This window comes from Vicia villosa, linkage group LG1 (genome assembly GCF_029867415.1).
Source record: "Vicia villosa cultivar HV-30 ecotype Madison, WI linkage group LG1, Vvil1.0, whole genome shotgun sequence".
NCBI lineage: Eukaryota > Viridiplantae > Streptophyta > Magnoliopsida > Fabales > Fabaceae > Vicia > Vicia villosa.
The window spans coordinates 57,555,204-57,577,134 of NC_081180.1; positions in this window are offsets into that span (position 1 = coordinate 57,555,204).

Here is a 21,931-nt window from a genome sequence, read left to right on the forward strand (position 1 = left end):
CGTAATCACCGCTCTACGTCCTAAAAAAAAAAGGCTTTAAGTGGGGTTAATGTGTTTCTAGGTCCTCCTGGTACAAATCAGTCTCGGAATGCAGTGGCGCAGTTAATCACAACCAGCCAGGCAAATCCCAAGAGTAGACTTGGAAACCAAGATTAGAGGGTCTTCACCGGGAAGACATCCTCCATCCTATCTTATGTTGCACTCAAATCCGGGTATAGGATTTCTCACCACAAGGGGGAATCAAGCCCTTTCCCGATACAGAATAAACAAAATAAACAAATATAAATGCAACAAACACATGAAATGACACAGAGGTTAGGCAGGACCTCTCTTGTTTGAGGGGGAATTTGGCATCCCTAATTCCTCATTGGGGCTGGACCAGCAACAGGTCAACCATTGGTTTGGATGAAAAACCAAGGTTTTGAACACTTATATCCCCAGCAGAGTCGCCATTTTTCTGTGGTGTCGTTTTCTTTTACCTCCCCGTTTCACTTGGGAGGACGGCACGCTAAACCCTTCACGCGAAATTTGGAAGGAGAATGCGCCCGTGGTGGGATGAATTTTATTTCAGTTCTTCCTACGATATCACACGAACTTTCTTATTTGTCCTACGAGTAGGAAAGGGGAAAAAAGATCTCAACTAAACCCTAGGAGTTTGCTAAGTGTGGGGATTTCACCTAGACTAGAAATTCTGGAGTCCGGGAGGTCGGTTATACATAGGGAAGTGTTTAAACACCCTACATATCTGTAGTACTCTACAGGAACCTTCTCTGTGTCATTGTGATTGTGTTTATTGCTATGATTGGGAAAGTTTCTCCTTTGTGTTAGGAGAAGGAATTGAATTGATTTGAAAAGACAGACAAACAGACAGACTGACTATTTTTGGTATTTTATTAGCTCGCTGAGATTCCTTGTGAACCTCATGCCTACATATCCCTAGTGGAAGTCAGAGCTTAATGTAGTTCGGGGAACTAACTAGGGAAATTAATGTTTTTTGGTGCCTTGCTTGAAGCTCAAGGTTGAAGCTTGGAATTAAATCTCTGTTTACGGTAAAGAGACATGAAATTATCTCTACAGAGAGGTATTTGTACTATTCTACCACAAACATTTAAAGGAGTGACAGAATAACTGAATTCATTTCATTCAAGAGGGGGACCTTACTTGTGTGTGTGCAAGTATGCCAGTCAGATGCCTCTTAAATGAAAGAAAGATGCTCGTCCAAATTAGGGAAAGTGTACAAGTCTGGGGATGTGCCAGAGCATGTCTTTCAGAGTCCTAAATGGGAGACTTTGATTGAAATTGAAATTGAAATGTTTGTTTGTTTGAATGTGGTAGAGTAGTAAGAATATCTCTTTATAGAGATAAGCTATGTCTATCTACTGTATGAAAGATTTGACTTTAGCTGGCTTGTATGAGGCCCAAGCTTGAGGCTTTTTGATTAATTAATTAATATTATTGACTCTGGGAGATGACTCCACTGGGGATTAATTACAGGGTATTTTTGTGTTCTGTACAAAGCCCAGAATTGAGGCTGACTCTACTTAGGGAGACTCTATTTATGTGCCTTGTACAAAGCCCAAGGTTGTGGCTAACTGTTGAGGATAATTGAATGAATGACTCTATTTTATGTGCCTTATACAAAGCCCAAGGTTGTGGCTAACTCTAGCTAGGGGAAAACATTATTTTCTGCCTTGTACAAAGCCCAAGGTTGTGGCGGACTCTTAAATGAATTAAGTATGGATGACTATATAGGGAAAGATCCTAAGTGTTAGGAATCTTTGACACATGAAAGATATGGTTTATCTGCCTTGTACAAAGCCCAAGGTTGTGGCTACAGAGTGATGAAGGACTCACTGGGGAGACTCTATTATCTGCCTTGTACAATGCCCAAGGTTGAGGCTGACTCTTGACAGGGGAGTTTTATTGTATGGGTGCCTTGTATGAAGCCCAAGGTTGAGGCTAACTGTTTTTGTTGGTTTTGACTCTATTGAGGAGATTTTATCTATTAAAAGACTGTTTTTTTTTTATGGAAGCTAACCCTTTCCAGGGATTTGACTCAGCTGGTGAATTTGTCTGTTAAAAGACTGACCTTTATCATGTTTTTTTTGGAGACTGACCCTTTCCAGGGGTTTTGACTCTTTTGGGGAAATTATCTCCTAAGAGAATGAAATCTATTTATTTTTTGACATTTATTAATTGACTTTGGAGGCTAACCCTTTCCAGGGGTTTTTATTGAAATGATGGATTGATTTTAATTGACTTTGGAGGCTAACCCTTTCCAGGGAAATTTATGATTGAAAAGTGGATGGCAGAAAGATTATCTAGTGGAGACTCTTTGTTTAAAGCCCAAGATGAAGGCTGACTCAATGCTGAGGATGACCAAAACATAGATCCTAGACTCTACTAAGGAGGATTGATGAAGATAAGGGTGACAGAGACTGTCCATGTCTCTCATTCCAAAAATGTACTCAATGTGAAATTGAGACAAACTTAGCTTGTTTTAAGTCTGGTTTAAATTGGAAGAAACTCACCAGGGTAGGCTAAAAGGTGACTAAAGACCTGTTCCTATGTTTATAAGAAACCTGATGGGTCCTTGTATACAAGCTCAAGAGGAAGCTGGAAATGCTTTTAAGAAGCCTGTGGGTCCTTGTACAAAGCCCAAGAGGAGGCTAATCGAGGGTCCTTGTTATAGCACAAGAGAAAGCTTATGTAGTTTTGAACTTATTTTGGCTCTAAGCAAATGGGTAAGAGGTTTCACCGGGAATAATTCCTCTTTGGGTGGATGTGTCCTATTACTTTTGGATTCTAAGGTTTTTGCCAAGATGTTTCACCGGGAATAATTCATCTTGGGGGTTTGAACTACAGATCTCTAATTAGGAAAGAGCCTTCACCGGGAAGACATTCTCAATCCTAGGTCATATTCCTATAATATATATATAGTTTAACTGTCCTAAGGTTTATACTCAAACGTAGTTCTAAACTAATATATGCACAGTTTATATTTGACAGTAATTTAAATAAAGACTGTAAATTGAAAGCTTGTAAAGCCTAACCTGGATGGAGTGGAGGCCATTGAAGAAGTATGTACAGAGCCTTAACAGTAATTTTTGTTGTTTTTGTTGATAACAGTTGAATGTATATGATAAACAGTTAATGGTTTTTGAAAAACAGAAGAAGTGAAGATGGACAAAGGTCACATAGGTATCTGAAGAGTTTCACCGGGAATAATGCCCTTCAAATACCAGAAGAATGTTTTTGAAAACAGAAAGAAGATTTTGAAAATACAGTTTTGAAAACAAGCTAAGAAGAGAAGGTTTTTGGGACTTACACTCTATTAGAGGCCCAGTACTTTACAGTACTGGTGTAAAAGCAATTTTGAAAATGATTTTGAATGATACAAGGTTTTGTTGTTTGAAAACCTTAATCATTTGATTTATTCGGAGATTGAAAATAGTTTTGAGAATTGACAAAAGTCAACTTAATTAAAGTAAAAATAAAGATTTTTATTTTAATTAAGACCTAAACAATTAGGGTTTTATCATAAACTTTATTTACAAAATGATTTAGGTTAAAACAAAGTGAAAATATGTATTAAAGTATTTAAGAAAACACCTAAAACATACTATTTTAAACCTAATAAAAATACATGAAATAAATAATATTTTTATGATTTTTTTGATTATTCACAAAATAGATGTATTAAATGACAAGTGTGTGAAAAATGAAGTCAAAATGAATTAATTTGATAAGTTAAATAATTGGTTAAAGTTGTGAAGGAATTAAGTTAGAAAAGTGATAAAAAAATAGGTTTTGGTCCTAGCAAGGCTTGAACTCACGCCCTTATAGCCACACACTCAAAACAACACCACTGAGCCAAACGCCAGTTGGTGACTATAACACGCGCGCATTTGGTTTTGTTTTAAAACAAGTTGGAAAAATCTGAAAAAAAATAAAAGGATGAAAAAGTCTGGGGCGAGGGGGATTCGAACCCCAGACTTGTGGCATGATGATACTAAGGGCGCATGTGTGGCCACTAGGGCAAGTTGTTTAGTCGTTAATAAAACGCATACCATTCAAAATAAAATAAAACCTGCCCTGAGATTTCAAATTTGCGCGCCACCACCATCTTCGTCTTCAACCTCAAGCTCTCCATTTTTGGATTTCTGAACTCACTCGTTTCTCAACCATTTGTCATGATGTAAACACGAAACTTGCTCTAATTTCACTCACGATTCTAAATATGTAACTAACATGAACTATCATTAACTACATCTAACTAATTTATCAGAAATCGTGAAGAACCCTAAAATTTCAAAATCAAATTAAATGACTATACTGAAAGATAAATGGATGATGATAGAGGGTTTTCAATCCTCTGATGATGCTGAACAAGATAGAATCGAGCTATTTCACAAAAGGTACTTAAATTAGAGAGGTGAAGTTCAGAAACTTACCTCTGAAAATGGAGGTCGTGAGGATGATTGAGAGCACCTGGGTTTGAATGAATGATCTCAATAGCTTCCCTGAGACTCAATGATGCTAACTGGATGCTTATTGTAGCCTGAATCCTTCTGAATTGTTCTATGGACCTCCCTCGATTTGAGCTTCAAGTGGATATGGAGGTTGTTGAATCCTGAGTTACAGATGAGCTGCAGCCATCTGGTTAGCTTCACTATGACCTGAGGAGTGTGTCTGGATGATTGGCTTGCCTTGAAACCTTCTGAATCACTCCATGGACCTCCAACTGCAAGTGCTCCAAAGTGAGAGCAACAATGGTGTTCCTCCACCTACAGAAGTGATCCAGGTGCTTGGATCACCTCAAATGACCTCCCTTGAGATGTTAGAATGCTCACTTCCCAAAGATATGCTTTGGTTTGAAGAAATCGATTCTTCTTGCCAAAGAACTTTGAAAAACAATGAACAAGAGGAGAGAAGGAGAAAGCAAGTAATATGGTTGCTTTGGTGTGTTTTTGAATGAGGAATGCATCTGTATTTATAGGCAAATGGATCAGTATAGCTGCAGAGGAGTGAGCTTCCTTAGTGAAGTTGATTTGCTTTCTTAGCCATGAAGGAATTTTGCAAATATCTCTTATGCAATGATGAGAATTTTGATTCCATTTGATCAATCCCCTAGCCCTCGATTTTGCTTGATCTTAGGGGACAATTCTGAGCCAGAAATGAGCTCTAATTGGTTGGTGAGAAGATTCCTTGGGTGATTCATCAATTTGCCATAAATTCACAAATGTAATCATTACATAATCACATGTTCTTGTTTTTTAGAATCTTCTTCAATCCTTATGGCATGGTGAAAATGAATGCATGGCATGGTTTAAGATGTGTTATGGGTCGTGTAGCATCCATAAGAGAGGTTATTTGCACAAAATTTGCAAAGTCCAAAAGTGTCCATGACCTATAATTTTACTTCATGAGGCCAACTTTGAACAAGCATAACTCCTAGCTCAAATTGAATTTGGAGAAGGTTGAACACAATTTGGAAAGCCCTAAACATCTACTTCAAATCATTAGTTTATGTCTTCTTCAGAATCATTTAGGAAATTTGTGAAAAATGAGCCTAAAGTTGGATGAAAACTAGGTTAAAACACTTAGAAAAATTTCTAAGTGTTTATGACCTAAACTTCAAAATTTCCAAAACTTCATAAATGGTTGATCTTTTGAAAAAAGTTCCTTTGTAAGATGTTGTTTTACTTTGCAAGATCTACAACTTTCATGTTGGAAGTTTTTTGAGTTGTGTAGGTGAAATTTTGAGATCTCACCATGCCTTCAAAAACCCTAATTCCCGACTTTTCGCTCCTTGATGAATTTCTTTGAATTTCTTTGGCCAAATGACTTTGACATCCATATATTGATGATATTGATCTTTGAAAGTCATTTTTTGACCAAAAACCTTAAAAGTCAATGATGATCCTTCACAGTTGACTTTTTCCTGACAAAGTGAATTTTTGGGCTTTTGTGTAGAAATAAGATCTTCTCCACAAATGGATGATATAAATGGATTATATGGAGGTAGTAGAGATCCTTGAATCATGTCTTGAGTTTTGGATTCATGCCCTGATTCAGAAGTCAACTATCTTGGTGAATTAGGTCAAAACCCTAATTTGTCGACCATGTGAAAGTAATGACTGTAGACTTTGAATTGAAGTGTGATGTCCAGTAGACCTTGTAATATGAGTTATTTGAAGATGATTGATGTCTTTAAATGACCCTCTGAGGTTTTTTAGGGTTTCCCAAATGTGATCCCTGATTTCAGTCCTTGATAGGCTCAGAACCCTAGTCTGGCGACCTGAGTAAACCTGTACTCATATGACTGGATGTCTAATCAATCATAGATGAGAAAAGTGAAGTCTTTGAGCCTCATGATTGTATTAGGGACTAATCCTTGTATTGATTGATCCTTTGCCTGAGCTTTCTTGTCTTTGAGCATCCTCGATTAGGTACCAGATGGAGAAATGACTGCTCTGGGTACTTGTCTTGACCTGATGAAAAATCCTGAAGATATGTCATCTCAGGGGGGTCTAAAATTAGGGTATGACAAAACCCAAAAAATATTTTAACCATTCTTCAGAATTTAATATTCAATTTTATATTTTTTTAATTGTAATTAATATTTGTGAGTATTTTCATTATTTCATTATACATTATCTTGTGTTTCGTTACTCCCGTTTTTCTGGTTTATTGCGAGGTACATTTGAGCGAATACATTCGAGAGCGAATACATTCGAGCTGTTTATCTATTCTCATGGATATTCGCAAATTCATCCTCAAATCTCTCCCACTAGACTTCCTAATTCCCAAATCTAAAGGACCATAACGCATTACCTTACCAATAAGCTAAGTTTTCTAACTTTTTATATTTATTTTTATTTTTAATTACATAATTCCTCTTTTATTATCAATATCTTGTATTTGCCACAAAAAGTTTTCTACCTTTCTTTTCTTCATTTTTCAGGGTTAGCCAAGATCTTCCGACTACGCGCCATCAGAGCTAAGTTTCCTGTCCTTATGTTATTTTATTTAAATATTACTTTACTTTTTGCCTTTTTCCCAAAATAGGGTTTGCTTCGAATGGCCATACACTCACTGTATTTTATTCTTCTGTCAATTCTCAGATGGTCCGAGTCAATGCTTCAGGCTACCTCCGACTATAAACCTTCGTCAATCGAAGCTAAGTTTCTTTTACCCTTTTTTCTTTTATTGTTATTTTATTAATTAGGGTTAACTATGATTGCCTCTGAACCGATAATGCACTCACCCATTTTTCTGTTTATTCTTTCTTTCCCAATCTTCAGGGTTTGTCAATTGCCAAAGCTACGAGTATCGGTAACCCTAAACTCTAATATTTTCTGTTTTAATTTTTAATTATATCCCGCTGGTTTCAATTCCCCTCTCCTCCGCTGGTTACAATTTCCCTTCCCCATTATTATTGTTATATTATTGTGTGGTTAGTAATCTTAGGGAGTGCAAGCCTTAAATCAATGTAGATAATTAATTATAAGATAATTTTTTGAATATAATCACGTGATTGGTGCACACACGCACACTTTTGGGTAACCTCTCTGTTGCCTTGTTGCCTGTTGCCTTGTTGCCTGTTGCCTTGTGTTTTTTGCAGAATAAGCTATGTCCCTCGAATTTGAGGATACCTCAGCCATGCTGCCTCGATAATAAAAGGTCATGCGACCCTAAATGATGCTGCCTTCGATACACAATTATGACCCCGACCCTCGGATGTTGCCTACGGAAAATGGCTGAGGTATCTTCTGGTTGCCTAACGGAAAAATGGCTTATTATGATCCTTGCCTTAGACTACCTGCCCTTCTATGGCATGGGACAGTTTTATGGCAAAGGATGCTTCGACGACCCTTCAACCTCCAAACGAAAGGCTTCCTGCCCTCTTATGGCAAGGATAGACTCTTTCATTCTGAAAGGCTAAAAAGAGACCTATCATCTGAGTTTAAGGTAATTGCCCCTAATTGCCTTGCAATGCTCAAACTTTCATTATATTCTTTCTCATAATTTTTCAAAAGGGCTACGCTCATTTACGAGCTAAAGTCCCTATCTCTTTCATCTACATTTTCTAAAAATGAGCAAGCAAAGCAATTAAGAGCCCATGGAAAACCATGGATGCAAAGGGTGCCTTACACCTTCCCTTTGCATAAATTACCCCCCGAACTCAGATTTCTTAAAAGGTTTTTTTTCTGTTTCTTTTTGCCTTTCCGAATATAGTTTGGATAAAATAAAAGTCGGTGGCGACTCTTGCTTACCGCGACATTCCGATTATTAAAAAGTCAGTTCACCGTATTACAGAGTGCCACAAATAGTGCGAGAGCATCGAAAGCCGTGTATCCATACAAAAAAGGGCGTTTGGGATATGCACGCTTAGAGGAAAAAATTGTAAGTAAATAGAAATGCGTTTTAATTAATTGTCTAAATGTGTTTTATTTGACGATTTTATCATTTGTGTCAATGCATAGTTAGAGGAGGCGAAAAGTAAGGAAACCTCACTTCCAGTACATGTGTTATGGAAGGAAGCTCGTGTGGGCAAGAATCGAGCTGTCGATCCCGATGTTCAAAGAGTTTATGCTGAATGTGTAAGTATAACACTGTGTCTTTAATTAAATCAAATGTTTTTTAATATATAATTGATTTTTTATCTCCACTAATAATTATTGAAATGTAAATGAATTACAGGAGACCTTGTCGCAATCGGTATCCACCGGTGAGGACCAGGATGATAGGAGCGTACTTAGTAGAGCACTAGATGCTCCTGAGTATCCCGGTCGGGTGAGGGGTAAATGTCATGGTGTGACTCCAACCTATTTTTACAAACATTCTAGGAGAAGAAATCCTACAAATGAAGAAGTGTTGCAAAAATTGTAGGAATTACAAGCACAAGTCTCTGAATTGCAAAGAGATAAAGATATGTATATGAGAGAAAAGTGCAATACTTCATCGGTGAAAGAAACTAGTGATAAAGCTAGTATCAACTGTCAAAGAAAACTTCCCGAGGTAATTATAAATTTTTTTTCCTTACAAATTGTTCTATTTTATTAATGATAATGACTTTATATTACTATTGGTTTAGGGCATTTCATCTTGCCAACTATACTTATCGTCACCGAATTATCGCCTAGTTGGCAAGGGAAAAGTGCACAACACTTTGGGAGATTTACTTCACCATAGACCGCTCCCGGATGGACACCTGAAAGTATCAGTTGATGTTGTATTAGATCATGATGCGGTGCTACCGGTACCTGACATGGTCTCAGAGACAACATTGATGCGAGATGCAATAGGGTCATTTGTTGCATGGCCCTTGGAGCTCATTATCATTGGTGATGAGGTATATTGAAAACCATTATGAATCATTTAGTTTTCGAATGTCAATTCTGCACCGTTACGTTAATTATTTTTTACATTTTAATTTTAGACTGCTCCTACAAAACCCGCAATTAAGGGTAAAGGGATTTTACAGGAGGAGGAGTCTGTTGCATCACTAAAAGAGGTACATTTAAAGTGTTAATATATAATTTGAATCTAAAACTGCATGAATTTATATTTTACCGATTGTTATATGATTTTTAGGCATCTGCTCGGGGGTCACAACAAGTGACACAGCAATTTTGTAGCGTACCACCCAAGGGTCCTCCGAAGCAAGCGGCAAAAAAAGGTGGTGCTTTTGTGCCTCGATACCGGACGACGCTCGGAACACTTGTTGATATGTCCGATTTGAAGGATGGTGCTCTCCGTGAAATCAATATGGATGAAGGTATCTTTGGTATTGAATTCATGTCAAATATTGCACTAGATGACTTGGAAGAAATTTTTACGCATGAACAACTAGGCGTCGCTAATATGCACTCATACATCCGGTAATATTCACTCATCCGATATATTATTTAATTAGTCGAACAATTTATTTACACATTTCAATGAAAATAATCTAATGTTAATTATGTTTTTATTTAAGGTTGTTGTATGATAGAGTGTTGCGCGGGACTGCATTATCAAACAGATTTCGTTTCGTGTCTTCCGCCCATTGCAGCGGAATGACAATTGCTACGGAACCGGAATCAGTTAGACAGCGCTTAGTCGATAGATTCCTGTCCACCGGCAATACAGAAAGTCTAATTCTTTGGGCGTATAATACCCGACCAGTAGGGTTAGTTTCTCATTCTTGGTTCATATAATCTTTGTTTCTTTTGCATAGCAAAATTTTCATATAACCTATTGTTTTAATTTATAGAGCACACTGGTTGTTGCTTGCTATCAACCCTATAAGAGAAGTGGTATATTTTCTGAATTCGGTAGATGGTGAGTGGACCAATTATCCGGCTATGAAGACAATGATTGATACGTAAGTGGGATCATTCTAAATATTCGTGTATATTTATATATTTAATTATTTGTGAGATTGATCTAAATATAGGCTTTTATATTTTTGTTAGATCAATACAAGTGTTTCGAAGTCAACGAGACGCACGGGTATCCCGGACTAAATCAAACAACATTACTTGGATCAAAGTGCAGGTACATTAATTTTCACAATTTTGCTTATAATATTTATGCTACTTGATAAAACAAGACAACTATAAAATCTTATTTGTTTTTCAATGTAGTGTCCGATACAGCGAAACAGTTCAAATTGCGGATACTATGTTTTGAGGTTTATGAAAGAAATCCTTCAAACGAATCAATTAGAGATTCCAATCACGGTATAGATTTATAACTTAATTAGATAACTTCTTATAATTTATTACATTTAACTAAATCATTCATATTATGTTTTTGTTCTGTAGTACTTTGACGACTTCTATGCTGCTTCTTACACGAGACTTAAGTTAGAAGAAATTAAAGAGGATTTGTGTCAATTTTATATTCATCAGCTATTCATGTAGGATTTGTGTCGATTTGAAGTATAATATTATAGTACTCTAGGATGGTTACTAACTTTGTTCATACTGTTGCCAATATTTGAAGTATAATATTGTTGATGTTACTGATTTAGTTTGTTTGACATGAGTTAGTTACATGTGAAACTTTCTGTATTCATACTTTACATGATTTAGTTTGTTTGACAGGAACTATAATGATGTATATATATAATTTTGGATATTATAATGGTATTATATTAGTATATATATATATATATATATATATATATATATATATATATATATATATATATAGTCCTACCTATGGTTGAAAATATATCGTCGAAAATATATTACAGGTCGAAAATATTACATGTTGAAAATATATTACAGGTCGAAAATATTACAGGTCGAACTGGGAGGCTGAAATTACAGGTTGCACTTTAAAATACCTCATTTAGCAACGACAGCGCTTTTAAAAAACGCTCTTAAAGGGCCACCTACTAAAGCGCTTTATTACTAAAAGCGCTGCCTAAGATTAAAAAAAGCATAAAAAAAACGCAACCTACGAAAGCGCTTTTGGAAAAGCGCTCTTATAGGGGGACTACCAGAGCGCTTTTTCCAGAAAAAGCGCTCTTATAGGGGGGCTACCAGAGCGCTTTTCTGGAAAAAGCGCTCTTATAGGGGGGCTACCAGAGCGTTTTTCTGGAAAAAGCGCTCTTATAGGGGGGCTACCAGAGCGCTTTCAAAAGCGCTTTCGTTACCTACGGCAGCGCAGGCTTTGGCAGCGCTTTAAAGCGCTTTAGTAGCCCAAAAAAAGCGCTTTTAAATCCCTTCCGCGTTGTAGTGGATGAAGAAAAAGGACACCATTGCTTGTACTCAACCTCCAAATATCTAAGTGAGATTTGTGCCCAAATATTTCCATTATTTACTTAATTATTTTTCTAAACATATGCATTTGTAATATCTAGAATTTGCATTTTATCTATTTTAATTAGTTGATTTGATAAACACACATATAGGCAGTTGTATGTGAAAACTCTACAACCTTGTAAACCACCCTTGCATGATAATTGATATCCCTTGTCAACCAATTTGAGCCTTAACCTTTCCTTCGATTATTTAGACAATTAAGAACTTTTGACATAAAAGATAAAACCTTTCCATCCTCCTTGGAGTTAGGTTGATAGATTTCATTTTCAGTTTATGCAAATCACTAAGTTTGGGGCTGCTCTTGGAAGTTTGCAACATTTAAGTTTGAAGTTGGGGGTACTAGAGAAATTAGTCAAAGACAAATAAGGTGTCAAAAACATGACATTTTCAAAAAAATTGAGAAAAGAATAAGACTGAAAATAAGAAAAATTCTCTAGTACCCGATATGAAAGAAAAAGTGATATGAAATAAAGAAGATAACAGAAGGACAAAGAGCTACCTAACTCCAAGATTAAGCCAATTATCCAAAAATTATCCTATCCTAACATAAGCCAAGATACAACATTAAAAATCCTCAACCCTCTATGTTTAAATATGATTTGACTGATTTTGCAGATATATTACAAATTCATTTATGAATTGATAATAAGATTAGATTGAAAATACTCTAGAATATGTATTAAAATGCAATTATAGTATAATATGTTGACACGACAAATATTACGAAACAAATAAACATGTCATTATCCAGAAAATAAAAAATTAACCCTTTTCGGATTAAGTAGACATCCTCAAGATCCATAACTATAAAATTCAAACAAATATCTCTTTTCACTCCTAGAATGCTTCACATCTATGTCACATGTATGTCTGCCAATTTTACAGTGTATGATTTATTAAAATAATGTTTTTTTTGTTTTTTCCACCTATATTGTACTTATTCCCAAAATATTTATCATGTGTGTTTAAATATTAATGACTATGTCATAGAATTTGAAAGCATTGCAGTCCAATGCATTGTAGTCTTTTTCATACACATAAAAGGTTGTATCATTGCAAAGGTATCAATACCTTGTTAGAACAAGATTTGTTCTGATTAATATTCTTAGTTTTGATGATAACAAGGATATGAATTTTGTGTGAGACAATGTGGTACTCTAATACATTGCAATTTCCCTTTCAGGAAATATATAAAGAGTATGCACAAATCAGCGCTCAGAAGCTTTGTCTCAGAAGGTTCAGCATGCAACATCAGAACATGGTCTGGCAAGACATCAGAAGATGGTCAAAGCAGAATCAGAACATGGGTCTATGGAAGCATCAGAAGAACTTGAGATCAGAAGCAGAAGCACTGAAGTTCTCATGGTATCACGCTCAGAAGCACTTCAAGGTCAGAAGACAAGAAGATGCTCTGCACCAAGCTGTTTGACTCTGATGATATTCAAACGTTGTATACACAAACATCAGATCAGAAGCAAGTACAAGATGGCAGGCTACACTGACTGACAAAAGGAACGTTAGAAGCTATTAAAGGCAACGTCAGTAGACACAACGTGAACAAGGCTTGAGGTAGTTGACAAAAGAGTGAAACATTAAATGCAATGCTGTACGGAATACGCAAAGCATTAAATGCTCTCAACGGTCATCTTCTCAAGTGCCTATAAATATGAAGTTCTGATGAGAAGCAAGGTTACCAATTCTGAACGAACTTATTCTGAAAAACTTGCTGAAACGCTGTTCAACTCAAAGCTCAGAAACTTCATCTTCATCAAAGCTCACTGCATTGCTGTTGTAATATATTAGTGAGATTAAGCTTAAACATTAAGAGAAATATCACTGTTGTGATTATAGCTTTTCAGAAGCAATTGTAATACTCTTAGAATTGATTACATTAATTTGTAAGTAACTAGAGTGATCAAGTGTTGATCAGAATACTCTAAGAAGTCTTAGCTTGTGTCTAAGCAGTTGTAATTAGAGTGATCACGTGGTGGTCAGGATACTCTAAGAAAGTCTTAGCTTGTGTCTAAGCATTTGTTCCTGGAGTGATCAAGTTGTGATCAGGATACTCTAGAAGACTTAGTCGCGGACTAAGTGGAAAACCATTGTAATCTGTTGCGATTAGTGGATTAAATCCTCAGGTGAGGTAAATCACTCCGTGGGGGTGGACTGGAGTAGTTTAGTTAACAACGAACCAGGATAAAAATAACTGTGCAAATTGTTTTTATCGTTCAAGTTTTTAGACTACACTTATTCAAACCCCCCTTTCTAAGTGTTTTTCTATCCTTCAATTGGCATCAGAGCGCCGGTTCTAAGGTGCAAGCACTTAACCGTGTTTAGAAAAGATTCAGGAAGAGAAAAACGCTTTAGTATAAGATGGCTGGTGAAATTCCAACAAATCCACCTGCATCTACATCTGGCTCTGCTGAGCAAAACAATGGTTATACTAGACCACCAGTATTTGATGGTGAAAACTTTGAATACTGCAAAGATAAACTGGAAAGTTACTTTCTTGGTTTAGATGGTGAACTATGGGATCTTCTGATGGATGGTTACAAACATCCAGTGAAAGCTAGTGGCGTAAGGATTACAAGGCAAGAAATGAATGATGATCAGAAGAAGCTTTTCAAGAATCATCATAAATGTAGAACTGTTTTGCTGAATGCTATCTCTTATGTTGAGTATGAGAAGATATCTAACAGGGAAACGGCCTATGATATATATGAGTCATTGAAAATGACCCATGAGGGAAATGCTCAAGTCAAAGAGACTAAAGCTCTTGCTCTAATCCATAAATATGAAGCCTTCAAGATGGAGGATGATGAAAACATTGAGAAGATGTTCTCAAGATTTCAAACGCTAACTGCTGGATTAAGAGTTCTGGATAAAGGCTACACCAAGGCTGATCATGTAAAGAAGATTATCAAAAGCTTACCCAGAAGATGGGGTCCAATGGTAACAGCATTCAAGATTGCAAAGAATCTGAATGAAGTTTCTTTGGAAGAGCTTATCAGTGCCTTGAGAAGCCATGAAATAGAGCTGGATGCAAACGAGCCTCAAAAGAAAGGTAAGTCTATTGCATTAAAATCTAATGTTAAAAAATGCACTAACGCTTTTCAGGCTAGAGAAGAAGATCCTGAAGAATCAGAATCTGAAGAAGAAGATGAACTGTCCATGATCTCCAGAAGGGTAAACCAACTCTGGAAGAGCAAGCAAAGGAAGTTCAGAGGCTTCAGAAGTTCAAAGAGATTTGAACGAGGAGAATCTTCTGGTGACAGAAGATCTGACAAGAAGAAGGCTGTCTGCTATGAGTGCAATGAGCCTGGACATTACAAGAACGAGTGTCCAAAACTTCAGAAGGAGAATCCCAAGAAGAAGTTTCATAAGAAGAAAGGTCTTATGGCAACATGGGATGATTCTGAATCAGAATCAGAATCAGACTCTGAAGGAGAGCAAGCCAACTTCGCGCTGATGGCTACAGAAGATGATGGATCAGAATCTACATCAGAATCAGATTCTGAAGAGGTATTTTCTGAACTATCTAGAGAAGAGTTAGTTTCCAGTTTAACAGAACTTCTGGAACTCAAGGCTCATCTTAGCATCAAATACAAAAAGCTGAAGAAGCAGTTTGAATTTGAAACTAAGAAGCTGGAAGTGGAAAATTCTGAACTGAAGGAAAAAGTTTTAAATCTATCCAAAGATAGTGGATCTCCTTCTGAAACACAAAAATCCATTCCTAGCATGAATCATATTCTGAAAGAATATGACTCGAGCTTCAGAAAGTTCTTATCTAGAAGTATTGGCAGAAGTCATCTTGCTTCTATGATATATGGTGTCTCTGGAAACAGAAGGTTTGGCTTTGGCTATGAGGGTGATACCTCACATAAATTTGAACCTATTGATGATCTGAAGATCACATACAAGCCATTGTATGATCAGCTCAAATATTGCCATGCACATGATATTAGGCTCACTTCACATGCACAGAGTTTTAACACTGTTCACACCAAGAAGCATGTGACACATCCTAAGAAATATCATGCTGACAAACCTAAAGAATATCATGTTGTTCCTCCTGTTAAATATTATGCTAAACCCAAGTTCAATCCGAACTTGAGGAGAACTAACAAGAAAGGACCCAAGAAATTGTGGGTACCTAAGGAGAAGATAATTTCTGTTGCAGATATCCTTGGCGGCAAAGAGGACAAAAAGCAAAATGTCATGGTACCTGGACTCTGGGTGCTCGCGACACATGACGGGAAGAAGGTGAAGGATAGAAAAACACTTAGAAAGGGGGGGGGGGGGTTTGAATAAGTGTAGTTTCAAAACTCGTAAGATAAAAATAATTTGCACAAGTATTTTTATCCTTGTTCGTTGTTAACTAAACTACTCCAGTCCACCCTATACAAGGTGATTTACCTTAACTGAGGATTTAATCCACTAATCACACGAGATTACAATGGTTTTCCACTTAGACAACTTCTAAGTCTTCTAGAGTCTTCTGATCACAACTTGATCACTCTAGGAACAACTGCTTAGACACAAGCTAAGACTTTCTTAGAGTATCCTGACCACCACGTGATCACTCTAATTACAACTGCTTAGACACAAGCTAAGACTTCCTAGAGTATCCTGATCAACACTTGATCACTCTAGTTACTTACAAATTAATGTAATCAATTCTAAGAGTATTACAATTGCTTCTGAAAAGCTATAATCACAAACTGTGATATTTCTCTTACAGATTTAAGCTTAGACTCACTAAAGTATTACAACAGTAATGTAGTGAGGTTGAAGATGAAGTTTCTGAGCTTTGAGTTGAACAGCGTTTCAGCAAGTTAATATTCACATAAATTGTTAAGAATTGGTAACCTTGCTTCTCATCAGAACTTCATTTATATAGGCGTTTGAGAAGATGACCGTTGGGAGCATTTAATGCTTTGCGTATTCCGTACAGCATTGCATTTAATGTTTCACTGTTTTGTCAACTACCTCGAGCCTTGCTTTTGCTGTGACTACTGACATTGCCTTTAATAGCTTCTAACGTTTCTTTTGTCAGTCAGCGTAGCCTGCCATCTAGTACTTGATTCTGATTTGTTCTTTGTAAATACTACGTTGAAAATCATCAGAGTACAAACAGCTTGGTGCAGAGCATCTTCTGATCTTCTGATCTTGATATGCTTCTGAGCGTGATTCCATGACTTCAGTGCTTCTGCTTCTGAACTCAAGTTCTTCTGATGCTTCTAATAGACCATGTTCTGATTCTGCTTGACCATCTTCTGATGTCTTGCCAGACCATGTGCTGAAGTTGCATACTGAACCTTCTGAGTCAAAGCTTCTTAGCGCTGATTTGTGCATACTCTTTATATATTTCCTGAAAGGGAAATTGCATAGGATTAGAGTACCACATTATCTTGAGCAAAATTCATATACATTGTTATCATCAAAACTAAGATTATTGATCAGAACAATTCTTGTTCTAACATCTCCCCCTTTTTGATGATGACAAAAACATATATAAATGATATGAATTTGCAATCAGAATAACAGACGGCAAAAGACAATTACACAGTTATAGCATAAGCATATAAACATAATGTGAATGTGTCTCCCCCTGAGATTAACAATCTCCCCCTGAGATGAATAATCTCCCCCTGAAATTAATACTAGAAGAATTTTATAAATAAAAGACTTCCCTGAGTATTTCAGTAGAGACGTTCACATATGCTTGAACTTCAGAACATTCACTGCTTCTGATTTCTGCTTCAATAGGACAGCTTCAGAGCATTGAATTTCTTTAGATCCTCAGAACATTCACAGCTTCTGATTCCTGCTTCCATAGGACAGCTTCAGAACTTGAATTTCTTCTTTCATCACTTCATGCTAGATTGTATCAGAACATTGTTGAATGTACCAGAGCATCATCAGAGCATCTCTACATCCTGAAATGTTGCAGAACAAAACTAAACGACAAAAGTCAGCATGAATGAATCAGAACATAAAATATGTTTCAGAACACGTAATATGTATCAGAGCCATATAAGCCATATAGAATGTATCAGAACATATTCTATCATCAAAATATCTGAACATTCTTCCTTCTTGCTTCTGATTCTGAAGCTTCATAGCACTTAGCTTGCTTCAAGAATCCAAGAACTTGATTCATCTTGTTGCATATTGATCTTGAATCTTCAATTCCTGCAACAACACAACTTAGAAACATATGAAGCTTGCAGCTTCTGTTAGTAATGTGGGGGCTTTCTTCCCGGCAACTGCTAATATAAATCAAATCATTTATCACTATTTCTCCCCCTTTTTGTCATAACATCAAAAGGAATGTAAAAGATTCAGATGTAACCACAGGACAAATGGAAAGAGAAACAATTAGTTATTGATAAAAAGCAAAAGTACAAGAGTTATGCAGAATAAGCTTTTCATTGATTAACCAAACAGAGTTACAGAAGATGTATGCTGATACACAAGTGCAACAAGCAAAGAAAACTACAAGGACACAAAGACTACAACCCTAGCCTAGTCCTAATCTAAGCCAGTATATCATGAATCCCAGCATTGTTCTTGCCCTTGCTTGGTCATCAAATCTTGAAACTCTGCATGCCTGAGCAGCTCCCAGAGAAAGAAGTAAATGAATACAAAGGAGGAACTGAGAATAGTTCACCAGGAGAGAGCGTATTCTCAGATGGGCTTTCCCTTAACATAGAAGTTAAGTCCTTATGGAACCTAACTTCATCCAATATCTCAAGAAAGTCTTCTTCCTTTGGACAAATGTTGATAACAGCATCAAAGAAGAGATCTGACTTGAGAAAAACATGGAATGCCATCCCGAGATATGTTTCTCATCCTGTAACCGATTAACCCTTCCATCCGTTCTATTCAAATAGATCAGCCACTTTTGAGACTTAGTTTCTTCAACTAGTTTAAAGTTTTGATGAAGAGAACTAGGCGAAGGATTCATGATAAACGCTAGATCGATGAAGAATGAACTAGGGTTTACGCAAAAGATATTCATAGAAAAATGAGAGAAAGAAAGAGAGAGCGCAAAGATTGATTGAAGAATGCAAAGAAATGGAGAAATAAATAGAGGGAATGTGGGGAAGGAAACGTTCTAGGGAAGGGAAACGTTTGACGGATATAAAAACGAAAAAAGAAAATAAAAGAAATGATGAATGGCATTTAATGTTACGTGACAAGAGGAGAGAGAAACTATGACAAATGAAGTGATAGAACAGTTACCTAGGAAAGGCGCCTCCTCAACTGCACGCATGCTTGTCCAAATAGGGTAGACACGTGTTACCATCTGGAAAGCTAGATACGGCTGTATTTACTTTAAAAGATATTCTGAATCAACTTAGACAATGAAACGTTAGTAATAACAGAATCACTACTTCTAATTGATTACAATCAGAACTTCTTATAAAAGACTAATCCAATCTTATTCCAGAAGATACTCATACATAAGATCTTCTCATCTTCTCATTCTGGGCATAAATCCATACTGATATTCTTCAGAATGTACTTAAACCTATCTTCAGCAAGGGGTTTTGTAAAGATATCAGCCCATTGATGGTCTGTATCCACAAAGTTTAAAGATATAACACCCTTCTGAACATAGTCCCTTATGAAATGATGTTTAATCTCAATATGTTTAGCTTTTGAATGTAAGATAGGATTCTTAGATAAACATATAGCAGAAGTATTATCACAAAAAATAGGAATGTTACGCTCATATATCTGATAATCTTCTAGCTGACTTCTCATCCAGAGCATTTGTGTGCTACAACCAGCAGCAGCAACATATTCTGCTTCTGTTGTTGAAAGAGCAATGGTTGCTTGCTTCTTGCCGTACCAGGAGATTAGGTGACTTCCAAGAAATTGACAACTTCCAGAAGTACTCTTCCTTTCAATTCTATCTCCAGCATAGTCAGCATCACAGAATCCTACTAAGTTGTATTCTTCAGATATTCTGTAGACTAAACCAACATTAGTAGTACCTTTCAGATACCTTAGAATTCTCTTAACAGCAGTTAAGTGAGATTCTCTAGGATCTGATTGGAATCTAGCACACAAACAAACACTGAACAAAATGTCAGGTCTAGAAGCAGTTAAATATAGAAGAGATCCAATCATACCTCTGTACAACTTCTGATCTACCTTCTTACTTACCTCATCCTTACCTAGTATGCATGTTGGATGCATGGGAGTTTTGGCTTCTTTGCAGTCAGAAAGATTAAACTTCTTCAGAAGTTCTTTCACATACTTGGTTTGATGAACATACGTTCTTTCTGATGTTTGATTGATTTGAATCCCAAGGAAATACTTGAGTTCTCCCATCATGCTCATCTCAAACTCAGCCTGCATAGATTCAGCAAACTCCTTTCCAAGTGTAGCATTAGATGTTCCAAAAATAATATCATCAACATATATTTGACAAATTAAAATATCCTTTTTAAATGTTTTACAGAAGAGAGTAGTGTCCACTTTTCCTCTAGTGAAACCATTTTCCAGAAGGAAAGAACTCAAACGTTCATACCAAGCTCTAGGAGCTTGTTTCAATCCGTATAATGATTTCTTTAATTTAAAAACATGATTTGGAGACATGGAGTCTTCAAAACCAGGAGGTTGATGGACATAAACTTCTTCATCTATGTAACCATTTAAGAAGGCACTTTTAACATCCATCTGATAAAGAGTGATGTTGTGTTGAGTGGCAAAAGAAATTAATAGACAAATAGATTCTAACCTGGCCACTGGTGCAAAGGTTTCTGTATAGTCAATCCCTTCTTGATGACTATAACCTTGAGCAACCAGTCTGGCTTTGTTTCTTACCACTTCTCCCTTCTCGCTTAGCTTGTTTCTGAAAACCCACTTAGTGCCAATGATGTTAAATCCATTTGGTCTAGGAACCAAGTCCCATACATCATTCCTTGTAAACTGATTTAGTTCTTCTTGCATGGCAATTATCCAGTCTGGATCTTCTAGAGCTTGATCAACAGAAGTTGGCTCGATCAAAGAAACAAGACCTAATTGACAATCTGCATTGTTCTTAAGAAATGCCCTTGTTCTGATGGGATCGTCTTTCTTTCCAAGGATCACATCTTCTGAATGAGCTGAAGCAAGTCTAGGTGATCTTCTGATTGTTGGCTCTTCAGAAATCCTGAGATTTTCCAAGGATGCAGCAACCTGATCTTCTGATTCTTTGCTGCTTTGGTTTTCAGCTTCTGAAACTTTTCTTCTTGGTTCTTCAACTTCTGATATATCAATATCAATATCTGCAAAATTCTCAAACTGCTTTGGCTTTTCAAGACCAAGCTTATCATCAAACCTGATATTGATTGATTCTTCTACAATCAATGTTTCAGTATTGTATACTCTGTAGCCTTTAGAGCGTTCAGAATATCCAAGAAGGAAACATTTTTGTGCCTTAGAATCAAACTTACCAAGATGATCTTTAGTGTTCAGAATAAAACAAACACATCCAAAAGGATGAAAATATGAAATGTTGGGCTTTCTGTTCTTCCACAATTCATAAGGAGTCTTATTTAGAATAGGTCTTATAGAGATTCTATTCTGAATATAACATGCAGTGTTTATTGCTTCTGCCCAGAAGTGCTTACCCATATTGGTTTCGTTGATCATGGTTCTGGCCATTTCTTGTAGAGTCCTATTCTTTCGTTCTATAACTCCATTTTGTTGTGGAGTTCTAGGACAAGAGAAATCATGGGCAATACCATTTTCTTTGAAGAACTCCTCAAAGAATTTGTTCTCAAATTCACCACCATGATCACTTCTGACCTTTATGATTTTACACTCCTTCTTAGTTTGGATCTGAGTGCAGAATTCAAAGAACACTGAATGAGACTCATCCTTGTGTTTCAAGAACTTTACCCATGTCCAGCGGCTATAATCATCAACGATGACTAATCCATATTTCTTCCCTTTGACAGATGCTGTTTTGACTGGGCCAAACAGATCAATGTGCCAAAGTTCTAACAGCCTTGAGGAAGAGACAACATTCTTAGACTTGAATGCAGGTTTGGAGAACTTGCCCTTCTGACATGCTTCACAAAGAGCATCTGATTTGTATTTCAGATTAG